Source organism: Cygnus olor, chromosome 8 (assembly GCF_009769625.2).
Source record: "Cygnus olor isolate bCygOlo1 chromosome 8, bCygOlo1.pri.v2, whole genome shotgun sequence".
Taxonomy (NCBI): domain Eukaryota; kingdom Metazoa; phylum Chordata; class Aves; order Anseriformes; family Anatidae; genus Cygnus; species Cygnus olor.
The window spans coordinates 22,919,626-22,926,458 of record NC_049176.1 but is presented as its reverse complement, the minus strand read 5'-3'; positions in this window follow the sequence as shown (position 1 = coordinate 22,926,458).

The following is a 6,833-nucleotide window of genomic DNA, read 5'->3' as shown; positions in this document are numbered from 1 at the left end:
ATTTTTTTTAATTGTTATTATTTTAAGCGGTGTGTCTCAGTGTTGCTGCAGGAAAAAAATTGTGCTGGCACAACTGAGATGACAGGGCTAGGTGGGGAGGCAGACGTTTTGCTGCTTGACACTTGATCTGCTGAAAACACGAGTTGCTCAGCAGCAGTGCCTTCTGCTGCTGCGTGGCATGAATTTGTCAGAAATCCTGTCAAAGATGTTCTCTCACCATCTCTACACCCAGTAATAGTTGTTCCAGTAGGCTAAGCTTACGGAACCGTTAGCGCTACCCTTTTGCTTCAATCAAATCTACTATCTGAAAGATGAATTTAAAAGTCTGTTCTTGAAGGAGGTACTGCTCATTGAGTCTGTACGGAAAGGCAGAGGTCGTTGGAGTACGTGAGGAATAGTTTCTATGTCACTAACATTTTGGGATGTGGTATTCCAACCTCCTTTTGGCTTATAGATCTGGCGGTCAGGTGAGGCGTCCCGTTGTCCCTTTCCAACACAGACCTACCCCTGGGCACTGGGAGGGTTTGGCGTTGTGGCTGTGGCTTTGAGCAGAAATGAGCTGGCCATTCTGTATGTTTTAATCCTGCGTGATTTAGTGTTGGTTGGAGCCATGGCTGTCAAAGAACATATGAAATCCAATGCCTGAACGAGGTTTGTGTATCATAGAACCTCCTACCTTATGGCACCGCTTGAATTCCTGAAAGAATAAATAAAATTATATTAAATAAGAATAGCAGCAGTTTTTCCATGAGGTAAGAGGTATCACAAAAGGTGGTGGAGGCTTAGGCTCGGCAACTTCATTCCTGAACTTTTGACCTAACCTGTTGGTTGCTTCATTTCTTTTAGAGAGAAGCAGGAACTTGTTGAGAGAGGCAGAGTGGTTTTCTCCATCTCTGGGTGAGGATTTCTACCTCAGGGTTCAATCTCAAAGGTGTCAGATCCCATAAAGCTTCTAGCACCACAGAGACCAAAGTGCCTGAAGGTAATTAGTGAAGTGTGGCTGGTTCCTGTGCCCTCAGGATCTGAAGAGCCTAGCTAGGTTTTCCACAATAATGCAAATGGTAGAGTCTGCAGAACCTATTTATGTCTGCTGTTCAGGCCACTCCAGAGTTCATACTGATAATTTGATCAGAGACGCTTGCTGTGCCCAGTTTTTCTGATCGGGGTGAGTAAAAGGCATGTAAAGGTGTGGAGGCAGTAGGATTTGGAGCACTTAGGCCACAGTTAAAACTTTGCTCTGAGAGCACTATTGCTATGCCAACGACAGAGTTAATGCGTGTGTGCCTGCCTGTTCTTTCATCCTCCCCCCCAGTCTGGTGTCAGGGTAATGTAAAGCTGCATGTGAGGGCCAATTATGATACTTATCACTTCCCCTGACAGCGCCAAGATACCCCCTTTTTAATGTGGCTCCATCTTTGTTTTGGTGCTGACACACAGCCAGCGAGATTAGGAAGGTGAAAATTGCTCACTTCAAGAAGGTTCATCTCTCAGCCTCTTTATCCTTTTGGATTTCTGCCTTGCTTTTAGGATATAAAAAAACCTTGTGTTTGCATTAACACTTAGCATTAAAGGAAATCGGGAACAAAGGGCTAATGTTCCTTTAAAAGAAAAAATTCATGCCCTACTTTAGTAAGTTGCTTAAGATTCTTGTGAATGGAGGCTGTAAGGGATATTAAACTGCCCTGTATTCTGTTCTTCCAATTCACAAATCCTGCTGATTCAGACTTAACTAGCAAACCTGCTACAATTAACTGCTTTGTAGGTGCCGTTGTAACATGTCAGGTTGTTGTTGGGACAACTCCTAAGGAGCCTTCATGTCCCATTAAGGGGTTAAGTTCTTCTCTTTAACATTTTATTCTGAGGCATGTGCCAGGTATGGGCTCCTGTATAGATCTTTGCCAAACAAATGCCGATGCAGTATCCTTCATTTAACAAGAACCTATTTATCTGTCACTTAGCATTAGTAGTAAATATTTATATCATAGTAGCATCAGAAACCCTGACCAATATGAGAGCAGGAACACCCAGGAGCTGTGCTGACACATGGGCACCTATTTTAATTTGAACTTGTATAGCTTGTGAGGATGCTTTTTGGTATTTCTCTGCTTCAGTGTGATGGATGAGGATGTTTTTGTATTAGAATTTTACATGAATTGCAGTCCACAGTGAACCAGCAGTGCTGGAGAGGCTAGACATAGGCTCTCGTTTGTTCTTAGGGCTGGCGTATAGGGTAAGGAGTCTGGGGAAGGCCAATTCCTTGTTCTGATGCTGTAGACTGTAAAGATACCTCCACACTGTGTTTTGAGCTGGAGGAGAGTGATACTGGAAAAGGGGACAGAAATATCCTGAAGCAAATGACCTCAGCAGTGACCTAACAGCCTGCCTGAACTAAATCTGCATGACCTTTAATGTTAATCAAAAGATGCCTTCTTTACTACAGGGAACAAATAAAACACGTAGAGAATATTGACTTCCCAAAGCAGGCAAGCTCTTCTTCTGGACTTGGTTGGTTTCTTGGACTTACCAGAACTGGAAGCTATGAGGTGTGGGGCAGACCTAAGGGAGGCAATTCAAGGAAGAGAAACAGCCATTTTGATAACAGTCATCACAGACCCACCAGCTCTCCCTAACTGTACCTGAGACCTAAAATGTTAATGTTCTTTGGCTTAGACCTATACCCTATACATTTACAACACAGCTCTGTGTATTCTCTTCTCTCACTCCAGGTGACACACTGGTGGAGGGCCTGATTTCTGGTGCATTGATCTGCTTTTGCAGTTGCCTACTGGCTTGCAGAGGGAGAGATGCTGTGGTGCCTGTTTGCAGTGGGGGGTTTCCTCCAAGGTCAGAGAATTCCTACTGCAGCCTTTTGCTTCAGCCCTCTCCCCTGTCATGGGGTGGGATATATGATCCTGTCTTCTGACCTCCCACTCGCTGAGCCAGAACAAATTGACAGAATTTTTTGTGCTGCCTCTACTAATGCCTTCGAATGCTTTTTTCTCCAAAATACATTGCAAATTTTGAATTAGATTGGGTCTTGATTAAATGGGATACATAGATTGTGCCATTTAGGGAGACTGTACATAGCAAGAACAGAACAGATACAAACTGATCTTAAATTTACCCTGTCTGACAAGACCCAATATGGAATAACTGACTTGACAGGCGTTGGTAAATTCCTTCCTCTTCTGTGTCTCAGAACAGGCTCAGAAATCTTATTCTTTGAACAGAAACTTCCATGAGCACCATAAAGGAGGGACTGATAGGTTTGTTCTATATGAAGAGAGTGCAATAGCGGGGAGAAAAAAAAAAAAAAGGGCCTTGTGAAATTTCTTAATATGGTTTGAATTTTTTCGCCCATTTTCTTCTGAGAGAATTTAATTTTAGAATTGCTGGCTGGTGAACGAGAAGGGAAGAGACAAAGGATGGCACTTCAAAAAGCCTTAGAAGATGGGGAGAGGGGAGAACTGCCTATTTAACGGTGGAAGCTGTGTAGTCTAGCACATGGGATAATGCCGGAGACAGATCCGTAGCATTCGCTTTGATGTATACTTCTCAGTCAATATAAAGGACCTTGGGATGTGGCACAGATTTAGGAATCCTGCAAAGGGGACACAGCAGAGCCTGGTTAGGACTGGTCTGAAGAGCAGGCAGAGAATGGTGGTGCTAGTCTGAGAGCAGCAGCAGCAGTAGTCGTCGAGTGGGGGCTTGAGCACAGACCAAGACTGGACACAGAGGCAGAGGCTGCTCCTGTGATCTTCATCTCAGCCAGCTGTATGAACTGTGGCTTTTGCTTTGAAGGTTAATCTGAGATCAGTTAGTTTTCCCTCATCAGGGGACAGCTGCTTCCCAGAGTTCGACTCTGCATCTTATGGCGGATCTGAATGTGTGAACAGCCATTAGCAGATCATGGTCAGGGTATAAAGGCCCGCTTGGATGGCTTGAATGTAAGTGAACAATTCTCTGTAGCTCGGTGTGGGCCACCAGGTGAGACTCTAAAACAAAGGGAGCTGTTTTCCCAATGCTTCTCTCAGCCCTTTTTGAAAAAAAAAAAAAAAAAAGAGAGGTTCTGCTAGCCAGCCACAAATAACATTGTGCACAATTCCACCGAAAAGACTTGAGATCCTTTAAAAAAAAAAGGTGAAAACACTTATCCTTCACCCAAGCTCATCAGTAAGGAAATGGAAGAAATGATCAGGCTTGATCCCCTTGGGTGATCAGATGGCATAGTCAGGATCAGCACAAAGGAAAACTGCTAATTTTGCAGTGGTCTCCAGCAAAACCCTTCTCAGTCTGAATTAAATGAATCCCTAAGTCTGGCTGAAAGGCATGTTCCAGAAACCATGAGCCTTGTCTTGTTCCAAGCAGAACCTATAATTTAGCATCGAGAGCTTCTGTTACTCGGATATAACAGCAAGATTTTGAAGAAAATACCAAGGAGGCCTAGCTGCTCATCCCTCTCATTGCAGCTTTTGGGAAAGACCAGTGTGAAGGAAACACTTTCATGCTTGTGAGAGCCGTTCTGTGGCAACTGATGTGTCTAATTTCAGAGCAAAAGTACTTCTGAAGGAGAGAGGATTAAAACAGGGGAGGGGAGAAGTTACCCTGCGGGAGATTGTCAACAGATGTTCCATTATAGTTCAAAGAGCGTTAGCAAAAGGCTTCTGCTGCAGGGATGTATTAATTCTGGGCAGTTCATCACAGGGAGACCTGTTTTATGGCTGGGAGGATACCTCTGGTAACTTACTTAGCTCTTTCTTTATTTGAACTGTGGGTGGGGGATTGGGTCTACCTGTAAACAGAGAAGGAGCTGAACAGTAGGAACAAAAACACGCTTATTTTCTTGCAGCTGTGACCACTGCCCGTCTGATCAAGATCATGCTGGTTTTGTGGTTCAGGGAGTTATTTGGCTGATGGGTCTTTCAAAAGAAAAATTATTACAGAGGAACTGAGGCTAACCATTGTTAAACTGCTAGTGCGTGAGAAGCAGACCTGCGTTAAGGATGCCTTTCAAGTGCATTTATTAGACAGGAAGTGGGAATAACTCCACAGAAGGCTGTGCAGGCTGCCGTGCAGATAAGTACATTGATCCCTTTGTCTTCAAAATGCACAAATCTATCAAGTTTGACACTGTCTAGCATCCTCTCTATGTTTCCTTCATATAACAGTTAATGACCGCTTATAAAAGCTTACTGATGTTACAGAATCTGATATGGCACAGGATCTAGTTTGCAGCCTATGCATCCCCAGCCACAACTGAAAAGTGCTCTCCAGGGCAGATATAAGTGCTTTACTTTCTGAGACTGGTCTGAAGTTGTGCTTTGCGTAAGAGCTGATTTTTCTCAGATCTGTGAGGAAACAGCATTGGTGTGCGGAAATGTCTTCATTCAAACGTGATTGGATGGAGAATTTTGAAGACCTTGATCATCTTACAAAATTCTGGGGAATTAAACAAACAAACAGTTTTGGAGGCCTAATACTGACAGAGACTTTTGTTAGCAGTCATGGTCCTCCAGCTTTGCCTATCACCTGGCGACATATCAGTAGGACCACATATTTGGCTCTTTCATGGCTGGGAAATGCATGACTTCTTTTTTCTTTGTGGGCGATGGGAGGGAAGATTGGAGAGAAGATCCCTATCTCACGTTCTGCTGTGCAATAATGCAGAGGTAGCAATTAGACGTGAGCATCCCTGGCAGAGGTTCAGGAAGTACAATAAGAAAAAACTTTCCCTCTTCTCCCATGAGAAATCTGTATTTTTACAGAATTGAATATAGTCATCGGAAATTGAATATAAATAATTTGGAGACATGTAGCCTCCTGTTTCCTTCCTAGGTAACTGGAAAATGACAATAGGCATTCTCTGTTCTCCCCAGAATGAGAAGGTATGAGAAGAACATTGCTTGGCTACTGGCTAAAAATTTCAATGGTTATATATAATTTCATTACTTCATTACTGAAAGTTTTCTGCTGTGCCTCCCTGGCTTGCTTCTGCACTCCTGCTCCCCGGATCAGTGCGATGCTTCCTGCATTCTGCTTTAAATGGTCGCAAGCACAGGACTGTTATCCATGGGAGAACCTCATGGCGTTATTGGTCTTACCAGTTCCACATGCTGCCTCGTCCACTCCAGAGCTTCTCATAGCGGTTTCTCTGCCTCTCTGCACACTGTAGCCTTATGTACAGACTTGCAGTGTGACATGGGGGAGAAGATACACATTGTCAGAACTAAACCAGGACAACTGAGTGGGTAGAGAACTGGTATGTGGCACAGGTAGTCCTGCCTGTGGTGCAGGAGCTCTAATACTGTCATTCTTCAGCTGCTCAACCCAGCTTCCCTTCAAAACAGCTGCTCAAATCCCCTTCCCTTCAAAACATGAACCTAGAGAGGGAAAGAGGGCATGGTAGAGAAAACAGGTGGGTCTTAAACTGCTTTCTTTTATCTGGGTTTCTTTCCCTCCCATTTAGCTTCAAATGTAAGTGATTTGATTGATTCTTGTCCCTGTACTAATTAATTATAATTGTGCCTTAGCCTAGGAGGCATTAAAACTAAGCACCAAGAGACCACCAAAAGCAAGTGCTGTGTTCAAGGGGACATGTGGAAATTGGCACCAGTTTTTTTCTGGTTCTGACAAAGTCTGCTTTGCTGGATTGGGAAGATGAAGCCCACACAACTGGCCCACTGTCCACCTGCAAACCTGGCTGCCTCAGAGATTGCACCACCTGGCTGGGAGGTCAAACCGGGCTGGGCAAAGGCAGCAAGCTTTGTTCCTCCTGAGGGTGGCTGCCTGCAGAATCCTGTCCTGCTGCTGCATCTCCAGCTAATGCAGATCTG